This window comes from Hemiscyllium ocellatum, chromosome 19, assembly GCF_020745735.1.
Source record: "Hemiscyllium ocellatum isolate sHemOce1 chromosome 19, sHemOce1.pat.X.cur, whole genome shotgun sequence".
NCBI classification, from domain to species: domain Eukaryota; kingdom Metazoa; phylum Chordata; class Chondrichthyes; order Orectolobiformes; family Hemiscylliidae; genus Hemiscyllium; species Hemiscyllium ocellatum.
Window position 1 is genome coordinate 12,462,085 of NC_083419.1, and position 24,139 is coordinate 12,486,223.

The following is a 24,139-nucleotide window of genomic DNA, read 5'->3' on the forward strand; positions in this document are numbered from 1 at the left end:
GATCACTAGGATTCATCTTTAATGATCAATGACATGGTCAGCATTGTAAAGGCGAGGATTTCAAATCCACATCAATGCACGAGACTCACATAACAATGAGGAACCTCTCATTGCCCACAATGGACCCACCCCCCAAACAAAACAGGAAAACACTGACTCCGCCCACTTTGAGTTTGTGGGCAGCCATTTTACAGCTTCACTGTGCAGCTGAGATTTGGTGGAAGGTTTCTGGGTTGTGTTTGAGAGAGTAAGTTGCAGCTTTCCATCTCTTTCTTGTAGCTACCATTCTGGATAGCAATCCCTATCGATTACATCAGCTTTGTTCCCACCCCCATGTTCTCATTCAACCCTTTAATTCTTTAATATCCCCGAGATTATTTCCTGAACTCCAGGCCTACCATATAGCCATGCCCAACCTCATTATCTAACCCTCCTCATACCCGCCGCCCCTCCCCACTCGAATGGTGGTCACTCGTGAAGATCTACCCCCTCTCACAGTGCGGTTCCATGTAATATTGCCCTCCGGCCCTTATCTCTTCACAGTCACAGCCTTCCCTCCAACCTGGTGTACTGGCTCCCCCCTTGCCTTGATGTTCACTTCCCAAACCCCCAATACTGACCTTAGCCCAATTCTTGGACTGACCCATGAGGACAAACCTGACCCCCTTGACTGATTACACAGCAACCCCTTGACTGGTTGTACTTAAACTGTAGAACTGACCATGTCCCAGTCCCTGGACTGGAAGAGATTGGATCACACTGAGTGCCTGACTGACAGTGGTCAGCCCCTGCGCTAAGATTGGATGATACCCTTGACGGAGTGTAGCACCACCTAAGGATTGCTCCCCCTTAGACTTTGCAACCAAACAGCCATGTCTCAATGTCCATGTCAGGTGCTGGCACACCGTGTAGATGTGACATTGGCATAACATGGATGCCATGCAGCAGTAAGTCTTCCCACATCCCCCTCCCTTGTCTGTTCAGTGCTGGCAAGCATGGATCCTTGGCTTTCTGCCTGTGCTAAGACAGGAGTGCCCTAAGTCTAACTGAACTGAATGAAGGGGCAGTGCACCAAGTCAGAAATGCTGTGAACTTCTAAGTAGGTGCAAAGTGACTGATCACTGAGAAAGCAAGCTAAAATCTTTGAGTGGAGAAATGGCAGATGGAACTTAATTTGGACAAATGCAAGGTGATGCATCTTGGGGAGTTGTGATGCAGGAGGGAATTATACAGTAAATGGCAGAACCCTTAGTAGCATCAACATACAGAGGAATCTAGACATATCGGTCCACAGTTCTCTAAAAGTGGCAACACAAGTAGATAAGATAATGAAGAAGGAAAATGGCATGGTTGCCTTCATCAGTCAGGGCAGAGAGATTAAAAATTGACAGGTCATATTGCACTGTATAGAACTTTACTTAGGCCACATTTGAAATATGGTGTACGGTTCTGGTCACCAAATTACCAGAAGGATGTAGAGGGTACAGACACAGCTTACCAGGATGTTGCCTGGTTTGGAGGGTATGAAGTATGAGGAGAGATTGGACAAACTTGGTTTGTTTTCACTTGAAGATTGAAGGATGAGGGAACGAACTGATAGAAGCTTATAAAATTATGTGAGGCATGGATAGTCAGTCTTTTTTCCCAAGGTAGAAATGTCAATAATAGGGGGCTTAGGTTTAAGGTAAAAGGGGGCAAATTTGAAGGAGATGTGAGAAACAGGTTTCTTCACACAGAGAGTGGTAAGTGCCTGAAATGTGCTGCCAGAGGAGGTGGTGGGGGCAGATACAATAGCACCATTTAAGAGCCATCTAGACGGACCTATGGATAGGCAGGGAATAGAGGGATACGGATGCATAAAGGCAAAAAGTTTTGTGTTTAGAAAGGCATTGTGTGTTGGCATAGGTTTGGTGGGTCAAAGGGCCTGCTCCTCTGCTGTGCTGTTCTTTGAAATGCACTGTGTTCCAATGCATAAGAGTGTGTATCTCTCTGTACACAGTCAACCAGCAGAAGCATTGCAATGTAAGGTGCTTCTGATGTCCAAAGTGCAGTCATGCATAATTTGACTATTATACATTAGTCAGTACTGGCCACGACAATGTGGTGAGGCAACATCGATGGGCAAAGGCTGGAGGTAGATGCGGTCCATAGAGTTTGCCATAAGATATGCCATGGACAACGCTGGTCAACATGGAGGCCCAGACAAGATGCCAGTGACCTGCTGCAACCTGGTACCCACTCTGACTTTCAAGGTGGGTTTGATGTCCTCTAGTTTCTCTCTGCGCAGAAATGAGAGGAGAGATTTGCTCATAATGAGATGCAATACACAGTAATAGGGTCCTCACACTCACATCACTTGGTGAAATTTTCATCTACCCTTTGAAAATCAGACCTTGTCATTTCACTGTCAAGAATCTTCTTTCTCATTCATTGTTGTTGTTGTTTTCCCCAAATTTATGCATTGCCCACATTGTTTAGATGTTGGGAAAATGCCACTGTATGTGTTTAAGTCAGTTAAGTTATTTCTTTAACCATTCATTCTTCTCCAACATGTCATGGGAAGATGATTAATGCAGCCAGGAGGAGTCATGACATCTGATCATTTCAAAGATTGATTGTCCTGCATCTCCCAGCCAAAACCTTCAGTTTGTTTTCCTACATTATCAGCAGAATTTGCCTTTATTTTGTCTTCAAAGGCATAAATTTGTGACAATGACGTCAATGTACAAATCTAGATTACTTGCTGTTTCTTGGACATTTGGCCAGACATATCCCAGTCTTCGTTTCTAAATTATGCCAAATCCTGCCTTGATCAGTTGCATCTTAAGCAGCAGTCACTGTCCAAATCCCTAATGATATGTAAATTTAGTTTATCCCAAGTTCCCTTGATATCAAAATGAAGCACTTATTTTGATCAAATTAACATATAGAGAAGGTTACAACTCTGAAATGAACATAATTTACAGGATCTGATCATCATTGGCAATGGGACCATATATTATCCATCTGTCATGGCATTACCACTTAAATGTTTGCAGTCTGTAAATACACCCACATTGCTGTTCAGAAGGGAGATGCAGGATTTTAATCTGGTGACAAAAAAATAAGTGACAATACTTCAAGACAGGATGGTGTGTCACTTATGTGAAATTTTCAGGTAGCTGCCTTTTTAATTTGAAGAGGTAGAGGTCTTTGGTTTGGAAGATGCTGTCAAAGGAGACTTTGCAAGTTGCTAGAGTGCGTCTTGTAGATGGTGCACACTGCCACTTTGGTGATGGGGGTGAATGTGGGAAGTGGAAGATGAAGTGCCAATGAAACCTATTGCTTTTTAATTTTACTTTTCCAGATGCCTGCCACTTAAACACCCCATCACATTCCCACACAACAACCATCTCAGTGTTCCAGACAACCTCAGCGCAATCTCAAAGAACAGCACTACCTTTTCCACATGGGCATCCTGCACCCTCTAGACTCAAGACTGATTTCGATAATTTTACAGCCTGATTCCATCCTTCCATATTTTCCACACAATGCCGCCCCCCTCCCCCCCATGTCGGGTCCTGAAAGGGGCTGCTTTTAGTGCAGTCATCTGTTCTCTCACTCACTCACTCTCAGGCCTATTATCATATGACATGGTTTGTCTCCAGGGTAAAAACAAGGACTGCAGATGCTGGAAACCAGAGTCTAGATTAGAGTGGTGCTGGAAAAGCACAGCAGGTCAGGCAGCATCTGCCCGAAATGTCGATTTTCCTGCTCCTCGGATACTGCCTGACCTGCTGTGCTTTTCCAGCTCCCATGATTTGTCTCCAGCACAGCTTACCCATTCTCTCATACTCTCAGCTCCCATCATCACTTATTCTGGTGTGTCCTGGCTTACAATCAATAATGTTCGAGAAGAAAGTGAGGACTGCAGATGCTGGAGATCAGAGCTGAAAATGTGTTGCTGGAAAAGCGCAGCAGGTCAGGCAGCATCCAAGGAGCAGGAGAATCGACGTTTCGGGCATGAGCCTTCCTGAAGGAGGGTTCATGCCCGAAACGCTGAATCTCCTGTTTCTTGGATGCTGCCTGACCTGCTGTGCTTTTCCAGCAACACATTTTCAGCTTTTACAATCAATAATCCCCTTTTCTGCTACCACTTTAATATCTCTCTCTCTCTCTCTCTGTGCTCCATCTCCATCTATCTGCTCCCCTCCCCCTTCAGCATAAATGCCATGTTTTCCTAGCTTCTCTCAATTCTGATGAAGAAACACCGGACTCAAAACATTAATACTGCTTTCTCCCCAAGGATGCTGCAAGACCTACTGATTTTCACCAGCAATTTCTTTTTTTGCTTTTCACTGAATCATGCCAAGTTTGCTGAGCATTTGGGAAGCTGCACTCATCCAGGAAAACGGCAATCATTCAGTCATACTCCTGACACGTGTTGTATAGACAACGGTAAGACTCTAGGGAGGCAGGTGGTGAGGAATCAGTTACAAATTCCTAGCCAACTCATCTTGTTGTTTCAAGTCAGTTGTAATCCCCAAGGTGTTGACTATGGAGGATTCAGCAATGGTAGTTCCTATCAAGGATGGATGATTAGAGATTTGTCCTGCTTGGAAGTGATCACGAATGGTACTCGGGTGACACAAATAAGAACATAGGAGCATGGGTAGGCCATCTGGCCAATCAAGCCTACTCCGCCATTCAATAAGATCATGGCTGATCCTTTTGTGGACTCAGCTCCACTTACCCGACTGCTCAACAGAACTCTTAATTCCTTTACTGTTCGAAAATCTATCTGTCTTTGACTTGAGGTAGCTTCAACTGCTTCAGTGGGCAGGGAATTCCACAGATTCACAACCCCTTGGGTGAAGACGTTCCCCTTATTTTAAGGCTATGCCTGCTAGTTCTAGTTTCACCTTCCCGTGGAAACAACCTCCCTGCTTCTATCTTATCTATTCCCTCCATACGTTTATATGTTTGTATAAGATTCCCACTCATTCTTCTAAATTCCAATGAGTATAGTCCCAGTCTACTTAATCTCTCCTCATAAGCCAACCCTCCCAACTCCAAATCAACCTTGAGAACCTCCTCTGCACCCCCTCCAGTCTCAATACATCCTTTCGCAAGCAAGGAGACTAAAACTGTACAATGTATTCCAGGTGTGGCCTCACCAGCACATTATACAACTGCAGCATAATCTCCCTATTTTTAACTCCATCTCTCTAGCAATGAGGGACAATAGTCTTAATTACCTGCTACACCTGCAAACCAACTCTTTGTAATTCACGTTATTTTGTTATTTTTGATGTGGAGGAGCCAGTGTTGGACTGGGGTGAACAAAGTTAAAAATCTCACAATGCCAGGTTATGGTCCAACAGGTTTATTTGGAAGCACTAGCTTTCATAGCACTGCCCTTTCATCAGGCGGTTGTGGAGAATAAGATCATAAGACACAGAATTTGTAGCAAAAGATTACAGTGTCATGTGACTGAAATGATATATTGAATATATATTAACAATAATCCGGGTTTGTTCAATATATCATTTCAGTTGCATGACACTGAAATCTTTAGCTATAAAGTCTGTGTCTTATGATCTTATTCTCCACAACCACCTGATGTAAGGGCAGTGCTCTGAAAGCTAGTGCTTCCAAATAAATCTGTTGGACCATAACCTGGTGTTGTGTCATTTTTGACTTTGTTATTTTTATCATTTCTCAATGTTAGTTTTCACTTAGCAACCTGAATGTTAAGTCTCGGTCTTGTAGTATTTGTACACAGATTAATTCATTAGCTGAGCAGTTGCGAATAAAACTGAGTACTGCAATCATAAACTAATATCCCCAATTTTGACTTTATAGACTCGTAGAGATATATAGCGTGGAAACAGATCCTTCAGTCTAACTCATCCATGCCAACCATATATCCTACATTAATCTAGTTCCATTTGCCAACATTAGGCCCACATACCTCTAAACCCTTCCTATTCATATGCATCCAGATGCTCTTTAAATGTTGTAATTGTACCAGCTTCCACCACCTCCTCTGGCAGCTCATTCCATGCACACATCTTCCTTTGCATGAAAAGGTTACCCCTTAGATCCCTTTAGTTATGGACTCTACTCCCCTGGGAAAAAGACCTTGACTATTCACCCTATCCATGCCTCTCATGATTTTATAAACCTCTATAAGGCCACTCCTCAGCCTCCGGTGCTCCAGGGAAAATAGCCCCGCCTGCACAACCTCTCCCTATAACTCAAACCTTCCAACCTGAAACCATCCTTCTAAATCGTTTCTGAACCTTTTCAAGTTTCACAATGTCTTTCCTATAACAGGGAGACCAGAACTGAATGCAGTATTCCGCAGGTGGCCTAACCAATGTCCTGTACAGCCACAACATAACATCCCAAATCCTATACTTAATGCACTGACCAATAAAGTGTACCATATGATGGAAGAAAGTCAATGATGAAGCAGTTGAAGATATCTGAGCTCAGTACTCCACCCTGAAGATGTCTTGCAGAGAGGTCCTGGAGCTGAGATGATTAACTTCCATCTTCCTTTGCATTAAGTATGACTTCAAGTGGAGAATTTAGATTTCCGTGGACTTCAATATTTTTCCACTTCTTTGGTGCCAATCAATTAAATGCTGTTTTGTGCCACAGGCAGTCACTTAGACCTCACCTCTACCTTTGTCCAAGTTTGAATTAAGACTGCAATGAGGTCTGGAGCGTGTATCAGAAATTTTTTAATCCGTCTGTAAAGTTTTGCACAAATTTTAAAATTGTGCCCTCTTGTGGAAACAATCCATCATTATTTACACTTCATCCCTTCTTCGCAAAGGCTTGAAGACATTCCTTGTCATTCTCGAAGGCCCAGTGAGAAAACTACTCAACTCCTCCATTTTGTCTGTAACCCCTTACTCTCGGTACCAAAGTGTTAAACTTCTACTTTTCACATTCTTCCTATGACAGATGTGAAACTAAAATGTATAGAATTGTCCCATTTGTTGCCAAACTATAATCTTATATGAATTCCAAATACTTCTTGACTATACTATTGCCATACATCATCTACAAACCCAAAGTTGGTACAATTACAACATTTAAAGAGCATCTGGATGCATATGAATAGGAAGGGTTTAGAGGTATGTGGGCCTAATGTTGGCAAATGGAACTAGATTAATGTAGGATCTAAGGTTGGCATGGATGAGTTAGACGGAAGGATCTGTTTCCACGCTATATATCTCTATGAGTCTACAAAGTTAAAATTGGGGATATTAGTTTGAAAGCTGCCCCTTGCCCTTTTTAGGGCTTTATCCATTTTTAAAATGCCTGTGCACTCAATCTTTCACCACATTTCAAATATTTTTTATTTGTGATTATTTCTATCCAAAATGTAATACTTAGCAGTTTGATATACTGACGATCATCCATCTGTTCACTGTTGTCCTCCTGTAGTCATTTCCCATCCTTGTCATATTTCGTAATACCTCTTCTTGCATTTTGTTATTATCCTTCAATTCTCAAAAACTAGATTTTTACAGTAAGCAAAAGTGACCCAAATAAAATCTCCACTTGTCACGTGTTTCTCATCTCCTGACCCACTACCCTTTCCTTTCAATACCTGCTTCCATTCTCTTGTAATTTCTCTTGTCCTGAGGTTGGTATCACACACTTACATAGAATCATAGAATCCCTGCAATGTGGAAGCAGGCCATTCGGCCCATCGGGTTCACACCGACCCTCTGAAGAGCATCCCACCAAGACCCAGCCCCCTATCCTATTACCCTGCATTTCCTATGGCTAATCCATCTAGTCTGCACATTCCTGGACACTATGAGTAATTTAGCTTGGCCAATCCATCCTAATCTGCACATATTTGGACTACTGTTTGAAAATTCATATAAACCCCATCCACTGCATTTTTAAAAAAAGTTATGTTCTCCTACTTTTTAAAGGACGCTTTAAGATTGGTCAACCATGACCCGTCTTCTTGAAATCAATTCTGGCTTCCCATGATTATCTCATATTTTCACAAACACTCAGTAACATGTTTACAATTATCTGAAATTAGAAAAACTAATCAGTCTATTGTTTCCAAGTTTCTTGAAGAAAAATACTGCATCTATCTGAGGTCAGCCATAGAGTCATAGATATCTACAGCACAGAATGAGGCCCTTTGGCCTATTGAATCTGTGCCAGTCAAAAACATAAGCACAAATCTATTCTAATCCCATGTTCCAGCACTTGGCCTGTAGCCTTGTAAACCTTGGCATCTTATACAGCTTTCTTTTTAACAGAACTGTGAAGAATTAGAGTCAAACACTGCTATTTCTTTCCTTACAGGGCCCCCCTCCTGGAATGGTCAGGAAACTATCTCATCAAATGCACAGCAACTTTTAAAAACAGTCTAAAAGATGTTGACTGTAATTATATGGTTTTATTCTGTTATTTGACTCGTTTGGTCAATTTTACTGAATTGTGTTTGCAGACAGCATACTCATGCAGGCTCAGTGTGGTGACCAGTTGGATATAAATGACCCACTGACAGACTATGCCCCTCAAACTGTGCTGGGGTATCCCTGCAGTGTGTCACCAGAGCTATCTGTAGTCTTACTGACCCATGACCCTAGTCAACCTTGACCAAATGAAAACTAAAAGAGGTTGAAAGAGGGAGTAGGTTAGTGAGCAATTAAGAGGGCAACTGCATGTGGCATCTTTCAATTCAGTCAACCATACAGGCGCAGCAGGCAGTGATACTGGAGTGATTAGATCCATGATGAAACATTGATGTGAGATGGGGAAGGATGGTGGGTTGGTGACACAGCCTAAGCTGTTCATAAGGATTCACATCACAGTGAGGTAGAGGAAGGGGGGTTAAATTGGTTCTGTAATGGAAGGGTAATACTGCCATTGATTCTTATTTATAATACATTAATGATAGCCTTTAGGTATGGTACATTGATGCCATTTTAGTGATGTTTTGAACTGAGACTGACCCTGCAGTGTCATTGCTTCCAATGTGAGACAATCACTTTCTTAACAAGATAAAGAAGACTGGCTGTTGCAACCCCATTCCGCAGCTTCAGGGAGCTGTAATCACGGGTGACAGGGGCAAGGTCAGCAGCCAGTCCTGACAAATAGTAAACATTTCGATTAACTTTCGGCTTTTTTTTTTAATTGGATTTTTCTGAAATTGGGATAATTTATTGGTTCCTGACGACGCAGATTTGAAAATGTGCATTGTGTTGCTACTGCAGTCTCAGTGAGTTGGACTTCTGTATGTATCATTTCAGCTGCATGGACTCGACTTCCCATGGGCTCTGAGGTTAGGTGTATGTACTACATCTTGAGTCTGCTCTAGCTTATTAGCTTGTTCCGACCTTGAGTCTGCTGCATCTCCACCTTATCCAAGAGTAACTATTTCCTCACTCTGTCAGTTCTATGAAATCTTCATTTTCCTTTCAAATGTGCAGATTTCAATCACATCTTTCTTGGATAGCGTTGCATCTTCCCTTATTTGAGTCTCATGTGACTGTTAATGTCAGCATTGACTGTCACCATTAATACAGTAATTTCCCACTATACTACAAACATACCGGGAGGTCTAGAGTGTCCTAAATCACTGCTAGTCATAAGTCTTGGTCAATGAGGGAACAGTCAGTGGAACTAGCAGAGGTACTACATACCCTCAGTCTTCCTTAGATATCAGTGTGGTGTCAAAGTCCAGCAGGAATGACAATGTTACACAATTGTTCAAAAGTGGAAAGAAGGATGAATGTGACAATTGAAGATAAGGTGTGTCATGGGTCTATTGGGTGGAGTGGAGACAAGAAACTGGGGGAGCAGCTCATTGGCTCTAGTCTACAGGGGTTCAGCGAAATGATCCTTTTGCTTGTCAGGGTCCTCTGTTCTTGAATCCCTCTTCTCCAGGTTCTTGTCACTTCTTTGCAGGAGGCATAGATAATTGGTATACTAACTGAAACGTCTCTTAGTTACTGGTTAAAGCTTAAAGCACCTGCTGAGAGCAAATCAACTGGATAGGATAAATAGACAAAGTCTTTTTCCTGGGGTCGGGGAGTCCAGAACTAGAGGGCATAGGTTTAGGGTGAGAGGGGAAAGATATAAAAGAGACCTAAGGGGCAACTTTTTCACGCAGAGGGTGGTATGTGTATGACATGAGCTGCCAGAAGATGTGGTGGAGGCTGGTACAATTGCAACATTTAAGAGGCATTTGGATGGGTATATGAATAGGAAGGGTTTGGAGGGATATGGGCCGGTGCTGGCAGGTGGTACTAGATTGGGCCTGGGTTGGGATATCTGGTCGGCGTGGACAGGTTGGACCGAAGGGTCTGTGTTTAGCCTATATCTTTCCAAACCTTTCCTGTTCATGAACTTATCCAAATATCTTTTAAACGTTGTGACTGTAACTGTATCCACCAGAGCAATGATGTAAACGTGGCTCACAATGGATACCAGTAACTTGCTTCTTAAAAGTATTACCAATTCCTTCCTCAGTCCTTTGCTGCAATAAAGTCCTTTTGACGTTTCAGCCCACAATCAAAAATACCATAAATAAAAAGATAAAGTCTTTATATTGGAGTTGAAACCAGGCAAGTGGACCATATTTCATTACACTCCTGACTTGTACCTCGTGGGTGCCAAACTAGAATTAGGGAGTCAAGCGGTGAATTCTCAACACACAGTTCCTAGCCTCTGAAGCACTCTGGCAACCACAGTGTGTACATGGGCTGGTCCAGTTTAGTTTCAGCTCAATGTCATATGCAAGACATATTTGAGTCAAAATCCTGTAATTCTTTCTGAACACTACTGTAGGAGTAACATAACCACAAGGACTGTAGCAGTTCAAGAAGGAGCCACCAGTTCCAAGTCAGGGCAACTGCTAGTAAGAAACAAAAGCAGCACTTCATCCTAATAAAGCAGCACTCTGTCCTAATATCGCTTTATGAAAAATGTTTATGGCAGAATCTGCATTTATATACAGTTCAGAACTGGGTTCAAGATGTTAACTCTGTTTCTCTCTCACCAGACACTGCCAGACCTCCAGAGTTTCTCCAGCATGTTCTGAATCTATATCAAAACTTCAGCATTGACAGTTTTGATTTGCACTGATACCATGCTTTTGATGAAGTAAAATATTTAAGGTATTTAACTAGAAGGTTACCAATGAATAATATTGAGCCTAAGTCACAGAAAGGAAATAACATGTTAGAATGTAAACGGACCTGATAATCAAAGGTTATTAGGTTTAATTTTGTTCTGCTAAAAGTTACTGTATCATTAAAAAAAAATTGCTAAGTCTTTTATTTAAACCAGTGTCAAGAATCAATTATGCTTAGAGTATGGGATTGGTTATTCAAAACAGCTTGGGTTAGGAACCATTGGTGTCAATTTTGAGGGTCTTTGAAAGTTTTAATTTAACTGTGTTGCAAAAACGGTGGTAGAAAGGCTGATTTGCTTCGGCTGTCTGTCTTCGTGCTGTAACGTAGGACAGATAATCAAAGCTTTGGTCAAAAGAGTTCTAATATAATTGCATAATGTATAATCTAACCTAAAGAGGTTGAGTCCGATTATCATCTGTTAAGACTCACTGAGGGAGTGCACTGAAAATCAAACCCCTCACTATTTCCAGAATCCTCACACTGTCTCTAACACATACACAACCTGTCTAATTTTGGTTAAGAGATTATGTATACTATGCATTTTATCATTAACAAGAAAGTCACCATTTATTGTATAAACTGTTTTTAAACTAATGGCAAGAAAGAAATGCAAATCGTTTACTTATAATTTAAAATTGACCGCTTTTTAAACTCCATTCACATACAAACAGACCCACATAGAGAAAAGACAAGAGAAATAACTCAGTGGAAAACCGTTCTGGGACCAGACTGGATCACAGAGTTATTTTCCTTTGGCTTTCTTCCAGTTCCTGCTGAACTTTACTAATGATGCAGTGATGTGGATACATTGATTCTTAATCTTTCATTCACTGGTTGAAGATTTGTCCTTTCAATGACATCCCCTTTTCCTTTTAACATGGGAATTTACCAAAAGAACAGTTTAATTTTGAATTTGAATTAATTTTATTGTCACATTTACTCAACTGAGTGCAGTGAAAAGTGCACAAGTCACCATTTACAGTATCATCTTAGGTACAAAACTCCCGAGGTACGGCTTCTTCAGTTACAGTTCATGGAAAAATAGAGAAGTTAAAAAAATCCAAAATGATGAGTGAGACCAGCAACAGGAGATTTTCCAATTCTTTTCCACATAGGAGAAAGAGAGAGAGAGAGAGAGAGAGAGGGAGATTGAGGTGTTCACTCTTTGCAGGCTAAGAGCTTCTCCTCTGTTGGTCACTCATAAGAGTGTAACCATTTTCCTAGGAAATTGGTTGTTACAATGCTGAGCCCTACTGAGCCTACAGCATGTTGTGAAACCAATCAAAAGACTTTCTGTGGGCAAACCTTCCACCCTGACCTTAAATTTACCTGGACCATCTCCCTCCCCTTCCTGGACCTCTCCATCTCCATTAATGACGACCAACTTGACACTGACATTTTTACAAACCCATCAATTCCCACAGCTACCTGGATTACCTTCCCACCCTATCTCTTGCAAAAATGCCATCCCGTATTCCCAATTCCTCCGCCTCCCCCGTATCTGCTCCCAGGAGGACCAGTTCCACCAGAGAACACAGCAGATGGCCTCCTTCTTTAGAGACTGCAATTTCCCTTCCCACGTGGTTAAAGATGCCCTCCAACGCATCTCATCCACATCCCGCACCTCCGCCCTCAGACCCCACCACTCCAACTGTAACAAGGACAGAACGCCCCTGGTGCTCACCTTTCACCCTACAAACCTTCGTATAAACCAAATCATCCGCCGACATTTCCGCCACCTCCAAAAAGACCCCACCACCAGGGATATATTTCCCTCCCCACCCCTTTCCGCCTTCCGCAAAGACCGTTCCCTCCGTGACTACCTGGTCAGGTCCACACCTCCTTCAACCCACCCTCCCATCCTGGCACTTTCCCCTACCGCCGCAGGAACAGTAAAACCTGCGGCCACACCTCCTCCCTCACCTCTATCCAAGGCCCTAAAGGAGCCTTCCACATCCATCAAAGTTTTATCTGCACATCCACTAATATCATTTGTTGTCTCCTCTACATTGGGGAAACTGGACACCTCCTAGCAGAGCGCTTTAGGGAACATCTCTGAGACACCCGCACCAATCAACCACCCCGCCCCATGGCCCAACATTTCAACTCCCCCTCCCACTCTGCCAAGGACATGGAGGTCCTGGGCCTCCTTCACCGCCGCTCCCTCACCACCAGACACCTGGAGGAAGAACGCCTCACCTTCCGCCTCGGAACACTTCAACCCCAGGGCATCAATGTGGACTTCAACAGTTTCCTCATTTCCCCTTCCCCCAACTCATTCTAGTTTCAAACTTCCAGTTCAGCACTGTTACCATGACTTTTCCGACCTGCCTATCTCCTTTTCCACCTATCCACTCCACCCTTTCCTCCCTGACCTATCACCTTCATCCCCTCCCCCACTCACCCATTGTACTCTATGCTACTCTCTCCCCACCCCCAACCCCCCTCCCCACCCCCAACCCCCACCCCCCCAAGCTTATCTCTCCACGCTTCAGTCTCTCTTCCTTTATTCCTGATGAAGGGCTTTTGCCCAAAACGTCGATTTCGCTGCTCGTTGGATGCTGCCTGAACTGCTGTGCTCTTCCAGCACCACTGATCCAGAATCTGGTTTCCAGCATCTGCAGTCACTGTTTTTACCTTCCTAAGCACAGCGCATGCGTATATACGTACACACACGTCTCGCATCATCCTCCACTGCTTAAACAAGGCAACATTGTAGATACACGGTAAAAACAATGACTGCAGATGCTGGAAACCAGATTCTGGATCAGTGGTGCTGGAAGAGCACAGCAGTTCAGGCAGCATCCAACGAGCAGCGAAATCGACGTTTCGGGCAAAAGCCCTTCGTCAGGAATAAAGGCAGTGAGCCTGAAGCGTGGAGAGATAAGCTAGAGGAGGGTGGGGTGGGGAGAAAGTAGCATAGAGCACAATGGGTGAGTGGGGGAGGGGATGAAGGTGATAGGTCAGGGAGGAGAGGGTGGAGTGGATAGGTGGAAAAGGAGCTAGGCAGGTAGGACAGGTCATGGGGACAGTTCTGAGCTGGAAGTTTGGAACTAGGGTGAGGTGGGGGAAGGGGAAATGAGGAAACTGTTGAAGTCCACATTGATGCCCTGGGGTTGAAGTGTTCCGAGGCGGAAGATGAGGCGTTCTTCTACCAGGCATCTGGTGGTGAGGGAGCAGCGATGAAGGAGGCCCAGGACCTCCTTGTCCTCGGCAGAGTGGGAGGGGAAGTTGAAATGTTGGACTACGGGGCAGTGTGGTTGATTGGTGCGGGTGTCCCGGAGCTGTTCCCTAAAGCGCTCTGCTAGGCGACATCCCGTCTCCCCAATGTAGAGGAGACTGCATCGGGAGCAATGGATACAATAAATGATATTAGTGGATGTGCAAGTAAAACTTTGATGGATGTGGAAGGCTCCTTTAGGGCCTTGGATAGAGGTGAGGGAGGAGGTGTGGGCACAGGTTTTACAGTTCCTGCGATGGCAGGGGAAAGTAGATACAACTCAATACGTTCCAGTACGATATCCTCCACAGTTTCGGTGGTTTAAAACCAGTATCTGTTCCATTTTAGTCTACAATGCAAAAAACTTGTGAGACTTCAAAGGATTCGAAAAGACTTACAAAGATGTTGCCAAGGTTGGAGAGTTTGAGTTATACGGAGCAGCTTAATAGGCTGAGGCTATTTTCCCTGGAGTGTTAGAGACTGAGGGGTGACCATATAGAAGTTTTAAAAATCATGAGGGACATGGATGGGGTGAAAATCGAGGTGTTTTCTCCAGAGTAGGGAGAGTCCAAAATTGGAGGGCATAGATTTAGAGTGAGAGAGGAAAGATTTGAAAGAGACCTAAGGGGCAACTTTTCCATGCAAAGGGTGGTGCATATATGGAATGAGCTGCCAGAGGAAGTGGTGGACGCTGCTACAATTACAACATTCAAAAGGCATCTGGATGGGTATATAAATAGGAAGGGTTTAGAGGGATATGGGCCAAATGCTGGCAAATGGGACTAGATTAATTTATCTGTTTGGCATGGACAAGTTGAACCAAAGGGTCTGTTTCCGTGCTGTGCATCTCTATGTCTCTATAAGTTGGCACATCAGCGGATGTGAGAGCAGAGAAGCCTAGGCTATAATATGACATTAAGTGGAGATGCTTTTTACTTCTACTCAGAGCAGGTCTTTGAATCACAATCTATTAGTCCAATCCTGGAACAGTCTTTGTAGGAAAGCGCACGGGAATAAACAAAACAAACCAGGTCTAACTAAAAGCTTTCCATTTGTCCTTTTTTCAATTACAGACTGGAGCTTTTTATATTTGTGATGTATTCCAAGTGACTGAATCACCCTCTCTATTAACTCTACTTGCTTCTATTTTGTGTCTTAAAGCAAGGTCTTTGCATTTTGTGTTTCAGGAAATTAACAAAAGATCTGAATCTTTTGATATTCTAGCTTTGGTTATGAGTAAACAGATGATGCTGAGTGAGAGGTTCTAGTTAGATTAGACTAGATTACTTACAGTGTAGAAACAGGCCCTTCGGCCCAACAAGTCCACACTGACCCGCCGAAGCGCAACCCACCCATACCCCTACCCCTACATTTACCCCTTACCTAACACTAGGGGCAATTTAGCATGGCCAATTCACCTGACCCGCACATCTTTGGACTGTGGGAGGAAACCGGAGCACCCGGAGGAAACCCACGCAGACACGGGGAGAACGTGCAAACTCCACACAGTCAGTCGCCTGAGTCGGGAATTGAACCCGGGTCTCAGGCGCTGTGAGACAGCAGTGCTAACCACTGTGCCACCGTGCAGATTCCTTACAGTGTAGAAACAGGCCCTTCGGCCCAACCAGTCCACACCGACCCTCCAAAGAGTAACCCACCCAGACCCATTGCCCTACCACTATGGGCAATTTAGCACATCTTTGGATTGTGGGAGGAAACCCACACAGACACAGGGAGAATGTGCAAACTCCACACAGACAGTTGCCCCGAGGCTGGAATTGAACCTGGGAACCTGGTGCTGTGAGGCAGCAGTGCTAACCACTGTGCCACCCTAGTTATAGAGGGAGGCCTGGAAAGTTGAAGCTTGTTTCACCAAAGAGCAAACATTAATCTAACAGGCTTTCAAAACAAGATGGCTTGCATTTATAATGTGGTTTCAACCAGGGATAACTCCCTTATCTCCTTCAAATTAGTGACATTGGATGTTTTCCATTCACCTGAGATCCCACAGAACCCTGATTAATATCTTTCTTTCTGTCAACTTTAAGTTTTGTGCAGCAGTGCTGGAGACATCTCCTGATTCAGGTAAGATTGCTACCAACTGAGCTCAGACAACAGGAGGCAGGTATATTTTTAAAAACAGCATTGTCATTGAGAAGGTCTTATTGTGCACTGGGTACCAATCCTGCCTCCCAGCAGAAACTTCAGGACCAACTCTCACTCCAGAACTTAATGGTCAAGGACGGCGTATCCCTGACCCTGTCATGGACCCGTCCAACACACACGTCAATGGCAAACACCAAGAATGGGAGAGTTTCCTGGTCAGCCTTATGATGAAATGGAAGTTGGAGCTTCTATGAACATACAAATTAGGAGGAGAGGGCCACTCAGCCCATCCAGCCTGACCCTTACTCTCCATTATTCAGTAAAATCATGGATGATGTGATTTGAACTTTACACACTCCTACCTAGTCCCAATACCCTTTCACCCCATTGCTTATCAAGAATCTATCTACCTCTGTCTTAAAAATATTCAAAGACTCTGCCTCCTCCACCTTTTGAGGAAAATAGTTCTAAAAACTCACAACCCTCTGAGAGAAAATATTTCTCTTGATCGCTGTCTTAAAAGTAGGAGTCCTAGTTTTCAAACAGTGACCTCTAGTTCTAGATTCTCCCATCAAAAGAAATGATTTTCCTACATCCAGCCTGTCAAGATCCTCATGATGTACCAGCACTATCCATAACTTCAAGATATAACATGCATGTAAACATTTATGTTGTCACGGCAACCAAGAATGCTCTGGTGGTTCAGTTGGCCAGATACTTGGTGGGGTTTGATTGGTGCCAACAGCACCAATTGGAAGGGGGGGAGGGAGGGCTTAGTGGTATTATCACTGGACTATTAATCCAGAAACCCAGGTAATCTCGTAGTGACCTGGGTTCAAAAGTTCAAATGCCATCATGGCAAATGGTGGAATGTGAATTCAATTTTCAAAAACCTGTCTAATGATGACTGTGAAACCATAGTCGATTGTCGGGAAAACTCATCTGGTTCAATAATGTTCCTCCTTTCGGATGGAAACAGCCATCCATACCTGGCCTGGCCTACATGTAACTCCAGACCCACAGCAATGTGGTTGACTCTCAACTGTCCTCCGGACAATTAGGGTTGGGCAATAAATTTTGGCTACAATGGTATCTTTCTTCAACTCTATTACTTCGATCATGCCTTATTTCCCCTAACTCTTCTAATACTCGGCAACATATTTCTTCTCTATGCAATCCAATGAATAAACAATTTGATACAGCTTATATTTGTACCAGATAAACATGAATGTATTTTCAGAAAATAATCAAATGAGAGTATTAGTTACAAAGCAAACGTCTCAAGAGAATGATGGAATAGGAAGATTTCATCCAGGATGCAGATCTGTAAAATCATGATTTTAAACCCATGCAATAAATAAATATTTGAACAGGAGAAATGTGTAGAATTATGAATTCCAGGCAATTACAAGTGCATTCAATACTAATTCCTTTCACATCATTATTTATTGTGACAGGTGCACAAAATGGCACAAAGCACCTTGTCTAATGAATGAAACATTGAGAAAGTAACTTTTTTTTGTGGTACAACTTGTCAGACAATCAGCATATGAAGAAAACAGAAGTTGTAAGCCTAAGGGCTGAAGGAAGGTGAATTTATAAAAAGAGGGTTAATTCGCAATGATCTACTAGGTTGGCAAAATATTAAGAGGCCACCCTGATGATGGAAGAGGCAAGAGGAGATTTTCGGAATTGAGAAGTTGGTAGCAGTGCAACACAGCTGGGGAACTTCTACACATCTCAGTTGGCAGATTCATCAGAAAAAAAATCTCAAATTGGAATAACATAATATATTGCATCTCTCTTCCTCTTGTGATGTATGCAGCAAATACAACTGTTCGAACTTAAAGGTGTACCACAACAATGCATGATTCTGACTCACAAAGTTGAAAAACACAATGGGTGGATTCTATGATTTGCTGGCAAACAGACCTTGTTGAAGGACCAGGTGTTGCAGACTGGCAGCTTCCAAGGTTCAGAACTATGTACTGAAGGAAGCATTAAAACTTGGAGAAACTACAACAGAGATGCAATGGAACTGGGTAATTGTCTAAGGTCATTCAGCCATAGTACACCAAGGTGCTGATAGCTTACAGAACACTCATGACGCATGCCTGACATGGAATGTACATAGTGAACATCGAAAGCAGTGAAATTTATTCAGGCACATCCGAGTAGAGCATGGTGTACAGAGAAATGTCTATTTCTATTGCACATATCTTGTAACCCCTACAGATGGCCATTCAGCCCATCCAGTCCACACCAACCCTCCAAAGAGCATCCCACCCAGACCCATCGCCCTACCCTATCCCTGAAACCCTGCATTTCCCATGGCTAATCCACCTAGCTGTCACATCCCCGGACACCACGGGCAATTTAAGCTGGCCAATCCACCTAATCGGCACATCTTTGGACAATGAGGGGAAACTGGAGCACCTGGAGGAAACCCACGAAGACACGGGGAGAATGTGCAAACTCCATGCAGACAGTCGTCCAAGGGTGGACTCAATATTAGGTCCCTGGCGCTGAGGTAGCAGTGCTAACCACTGAGCCACTGTGCTGCCCAATCCAATTGCACTTTCAATTTGAATTATTTTGCCTCAGATTGTGTTGTTGACATGGGTTGCACGTTGTAAATATTAAGATTATTACAATCATATAGAGGCATATAAGAGGGGAACATGGAGAAAAGCTGAATTTTATAGCACTTTAACTGGGTTTTTTTTGTAACGTACTCTCAAATTTTATGAATAGTCTCCAGATTTGGAGAGAAAGGCTGACAAAGGCAAGGTTTATTTGAATGAGCTGCTGCTACAGTAGATGCCAATATGGGCACATGCCTCAGGGACTGGTGATTGTTTCATTCTTGTTTACATTTGGATGTGGGGACAAAGAACGGTTTAGGTTTATTAATGAGAGGGAACCGGATTGGGAGAGGGAAGGAAGGGGTGTTACAAAGCAACAAGGAACAAATGGGCTAAATACAGAAGAATCTGGTGACATTGGTTGTCAGTGAAGCCAATGATGGCAGGAGGCAGCCACAAGAACTCCAAAAAAACATGAATGCAGCAGGGAATGTTTCAACTGAGGGAAACAAATGCTCTACAAAAGAAAAAAATTAGTCAAGACTCTATTGAGGATAGGCAAATCCAATGAATAAACAATTTGATACAGCTTATATTTGTACCAGATAAACATGAATGTATTTTCAGAAAATAATCAAATGAGAGTATTAGTTACAAAGCAAAAGTCTCAAGAGAATGAGGGAATAGGAAGATTTCATCCAGGATGCAGATCTGTCAAATCATGATTTTAAACCAACGAAAGAAGGATTCCAGGAAGGGGGAAGCCAACCATGGTTAACCACGGAAGTTAAGGATGAGAGAATATACAGTGTGGCACAGATTAGTTGTAAGACAGAGGATTGGCAAAATTTTAAAAACCAAGAAAAGATGCTTAAAAGAAGAAGAGGATAAAGTTTGATGGTAAACTTGCAACCAATATCAAGAGGGACAGCAAAAGCTTCTTTATGGAATGGAAGAGAGAGGCCGGAGGTAAGACGGCCCTCAGAAAACCTGGGGAAATAAGCATGGGGGAGCCAGGAAATGGCAGAGGAGTTGAATACAGAACAACTTTGGCTATCTGAACATCAATTATCCAAATTTCAGACTATCTTAACAAGATCTCAAGGTCCCGTAAAAATGTTATCCATTACCCAAACAATCAGTTATCCAAACAAAATCCTCCTCACCTACCTTGTTCAGATAATTGAGCTTGTTCTTATACATAGTTTGCATCAGTCTTCATGGTAGCAGACACTAATAGCATTAAAAGATTACTAAAGAATCAAGGGGTAAAACGAGTAAATTAAAGAGAAAAAGTGCGAAAGAAACTTAATGAGGCTGAAGATCAATTAATCCCCTGGATCTGATGGGATGCATACTAGATATCAACAGCAGCTACAGAGGCAGTGGCTGCACTGGTAGCAATCTTCCAGGAATGATGGATTTCCAGAGAATTGGAAAACTGCAATGTAACGCCATTTAAAAAGGGAAAGAGACAAATAGCAGGTAACTATAGGCTGAGATAGAGAAACTACGGGAACAGTGATATACTTTAAAGTCAGGATGGTACGTGGCTTTGAGGGAAACTGACAGGTGCTGGTGTTCACATGTATCTGCTGCCCTTGTCCTTTTATGATGTGGAGGTTACTTAATGGAACACCGCTCTGAAAGCTAGTACTTCCAAATAAACCTGTTGGACTATAACCAGATGTTGTGAGATTTTTTAACCATGTCATTCGAGACAGCAGAGGCTGAGAGTTTGGAATGTGCTGTCTGAGTTTCAATGAGTTGCTACAATGCATTTTGTAGATGATGCACGGCTGCTACTGTGTAGATGAGGTCTGAGTGACAATAGCTGCTTTGTCTTGCGTGGTGTCAAGCTTGAGTTATACTGCACTTATCCAGGAAAGTGGAGAGTATCCCATTACACTCCTGACATGTACCTTATAGATGATGCCCAGGCTTTGGAGCAACTTGAGATGAGTCATCCACCATAGAATCCCTTAATTTGTAACCATGGTATTTAGAATGTGGGGAAATAGATGGTGACATCTTGAAGAAGGAGGTGCTGGATGTCTTGAAATGCATAAAAGTGGATCAATCCTCAGGGTCTGAGCAGGTGTACCCTAGAATTCTGTGGGAAGCTAGGGAAGTGATTGTTGGACCCATTGCTGAGCTATCTGGATCACTGACAGTCACAGGTGAGGTGCCAGAGACTGGAGCTTGGCTAACGTGGTGCCACTATTTAAGAAAGGTGGTAAGGAAAAGCCAGAGAACTACAATCCAGTGAGCCTGATGTCAGTGGTGCGCAATTTGTTGGAGGGAATCCTGAGGGACAAGATTTACATGTATTTGGAAAGGCAAGCACTGATTTAGGGATAGTCATCATGGCTTTGTGTGGGGGAAATCATCTCATGAACTTGATGGCATTTTCTGAAGAAGTAACAAAGAGGATTGATGAGGGCAGAGCGGTGGTCTTAATCTATATGGACTTCAATATGGTGTTCAACAAGGTTCCCCATGGGGACTGGTTAGCAAGGTTAGATCTCATGGAATACAGGGAGAACTAGCCTTTTGGATACAGAACTGCCCTGAAAATAGAAGACAGATGGTGGTGGTGGAAGGTTGTTTTTCAGACTGGAGGCCTGTGACCAGTGTACTGCCACAAGGATCGGTGCTAGGTCCACTACTTTTCATCATTTATATAAATGATTTGGATGTGAACATAAGAGGTATAGTTAGTAAGTTTGCAGATAACACCAAAATTGGAGGTGTACTGTGCAGCGAAGACGGTTACCTCAGAATACAATGGGATCTTGATCAGTTGGGCCAGTGGGCTGAAGAGTAGCAGATGGAGTTTAATTTTGATAAATGTGAGGCGCTGCAATTTGGAAAAGCACACCAGAGCAGGACTTATACGCTTAATGATATGGTCCTGGGGAGTGTTGCTTAGCAAAGAGACCTTGGAGTGCAGGTTCATAGCTCCTTGAAAGTAGAGTCGTAGGTACATAGGATAGTGAAGGCGGGCTTTGGTATGCTTTCCTTTATTGGTCAGAGTATTGAGTATAGGAGTTGGGAGGCCATGTTGCAGCCGTACTGAACCAGTATAGTTGCTTGCCAATGGGTAGCCCGCAGGATGTTGACAGTGGGAAATTCCGTGACAGTGATGCCAAGGGGGCAATTGTTAGCTTCTCTCTTGTTGGGTAATGGTCATTGCCTGGCACTTGTGTGGCAGAAATTCACTTACCACTTATCCGCCCTGCCTCAATGTTGTCCAGGTCTTGCTGCACATGGATATGTATGGATTCTGTATCTGATAAGTGCTGAGCATTTAGTGGCCATCAGTGAACACGCTCCCCTCTCATCCCACAAATGAGGGAAGGTCAATAACAAAGTAACTGAAGTTAGTTGGTCCTGGGACACTACCCTGAGGAATTCCTACAGCAATGTCCTGAGACTGGGACAACCCTCAACCAGTACAATCATCTTCCTTTATGCTACATACAATTTCATCCATTACAGAATTTCTCCCAATTGCCATTAGCTTCAGTACTTCTTTCTGCTAAGGAGCAGTCTGCATCCTTAATCACGACTTTACTTTAAGGCAGAGCATTTAGTTTGATATTTAAACCTACTCTAGATCACTTTTGTTTAGCTTTACTCCTCCCAGGCTCTGTCCCTTTGACTGTGTTCTATGACACCTGTGTTATTGAAGGGTCCCAGCCTCTAACCATACTTTGCCCTTCCCATCGGTTCTCCCTGACCCTTCCTCCTTTTTCAATAGCATAACGTTTCTATATATAAGAATATATACATATTTACAAAAACAAAAATATAATATTTCTACCTCTGTTCAACTCCAAAGAGTCATATTAGGGTCAGAGTATTAACTCCCTTTCTCTCTCCATCGACTCTGCCATCATGCAGAGCTCCTATTTTTGTCGTTTTCAGATATACCTCATGTTGCTCCTAACATTCCCTCCTGCACTCTTTACTGAAGAGTATCTTTGTGCACACCTGCACAAGCAGAGTGACCTTGAAACATTTTTACATGATATTCCTACCTTTCTCTTGGGAAGATGCTGATGAACTCAACACCTGTCTTCCCCATTCAACTGTAGAGAACTTGAATATTGTTGAATACAACAGTCTGGAGGTTACCATTGACCTGAAACTGAAATGGATCTAGGCCTGCCATATAAATACTACGACAATGAGAGCAGAGCAGAATCTAGGAATCCTGCAGTGAGTAACTCACCTTCTGACTCCCCTGTCCATCATCTACAAAGCATCAGTCAGGTATGTGATGCCTGGATGAGTACAGTTATAGAGTCATAGAGATGTACAGCACTGAAACGGACCCTTCGGTCCAACTCGCCCACGCCGACCAGATATCCCAACCCAATCTATTTCCAGCGCATTTCCCTCTAAACCCTTCCTATTCATATACCCATCCAGCTGCCTTTTAAATGCTGTAATAGGACCAGCCTCCACTACTTCCTCTGGCAGCTCATTCCATACACGTACCACCCTCTGCGTGAAAAAGTTGCCCCTTAGATCTCTTTTATATTATTCCCCTCTCACCCTAAACCTATGCCCTCTAGTTCTGGACTGCCCCAACCCAGGTAAAAGACCTTGTCTATTTATCCTATCCATGTCCCTCATGATTTTATAAACCTCTATAAGGGCACCCCTCAGCCTCCGATGCTCCAGAGAAAACAGCCCCAGCCTGTTCAGCCTCTCCCTATAGCTCAAATCCTCCAACCCTGGCAACATCCTTGTAAATCTTTTCTGAACCCTTTCAAGTTTCACAACATCCTTCCGATAGGTCCAACAAAATCTCAAGAAATATGTATCCAGGACAAAGCAACAACATGATTGGCACCACATCCATAAATATTCAGTCTCTCCACCACAGATTCGCAGGAGCAGCAGTGTGCAGCATTTCCAAGATGCACTGCAGAATTTTACCAAGGCTCCTTAGGCAGGACATTCCAAACCCATGACCACTGTCATCTAGAAGAACAAGGGCAACAGATACCCAGGGACGGCACCACCTGCAGGTTCTCCTCTAAGTCACT